This window comes from Callithrix jacchus, chromosome 15 (assembly GCF_049354715.1).
Source record: "Callithrix jacchus isolate 240 chromosome 15, calJac240_pri, whole genome shotgun sequence".
NCBI lineage: Eukaryota > Metazoa > Chordata > Mammalia > Primates > Cebidae > Callithrix > Callithrix jacchus.
Genome location: NC_133516.1, coordinates 97,184,539 through 97,185,523, shown reverse-complemented (window position 1 = coordinate 97,185,523; position 985 = coordinate 97,184,539). Strand labels below are relative to the sequence as shown.

The 985-nt window shown below is 34.8% G+C and overlaps 1 non-coding gene across 1 annotated transcript; it reads right to left on the bottom strand.

Moving 5' to 3' along the window:
* Positions 1-393: 393 nt before the first annotated feature.
* LOC118148255 (U4 spliceosomal RNA) lies at positions 394-534 on the bottom strand. Its single transcript, XR_004735011.2, has one exon. It is a non-coding gene; the product is annotated as a U4 spliceosomal RNA (small nuclear RNA).
* Positions 535-985: the final 451 nt, after the last annotated feature.

The window sequence follows — 985 nt, the reverse complement described above, 5'->3', positions numbered from 1 at the left end:
CTCAATTCTTCTGATACCCAAACCCAAATCCTATCCAACTTTAGGTCAGTGTGTGAAAACATCAGTAATTTATGTGCCTTCTATTTAAGCTGAGGAGCTAAGACGTTAAGTAAGAGAACGCACATGGAAGAGGCCTTAAATTCAGTTTCTCTTAAAGTTTTTCATAAATGTGCTTTGCTTCTGTGAAACCTGTTCCTGGCATCGTAGAAGATTCTTTCCCTTAACAACAATGAAGAAAATATACTGTGGAAATGTGAAACATACAACCTACAAATATAATAGTATTCACATTCTTCCTAAGCTTTTACTCTTTCCACTTTTCTCTTGACTTTATTTCTTCTCTCTCTACAAAAATAGTTTTTTTGTTTCTTTTTTTTAATATATATAATTCAGTCCCTGTAGAGACTGTCAAAAATTGCTAATGACGACTATATTTCAAGTCGTCATGGGGGAGTATTGGGAAAAGTTTTCAATTAGCAATAATTGCGCCTCGGATAAACCTCATTGGCTGCAATACTGCCACTGTGCAAAGCTAATATTGTTATTTTGAAACAAGGATAGTATGCCAAGGAGCACCTGCCAGGGGCTGGAACATAACCTTATAGGAAACCCTGAAGGACTGTACACAAGCATCAGGGACATTGTGTTTGAATCCCAAATCATCTTCTATTAGGTTGGTGCAAACGTAATTGTGGTATTGCCATTACTTTCAATGGCAAAAACCACAATTACATTTGCACCAAGCTATAGGTTTGTAACTCTGGAAATCAGGTAGGTTTTTTTGTCTTATCTCTATCCTCTATATATCTCTAAAATAGAGATACCACAAATGCTAACATCACAGGTTTATTTTTTAAGGCTATTATATATTAGAAATTCGAAACAAAAACATCTATTTGTCAATTTTATTTTCAAACATGCTACATTTTCATTCATGAGAACAAAATGTCTGCGTAGCCCTTCTATATCCAGGAATCTAGCAATA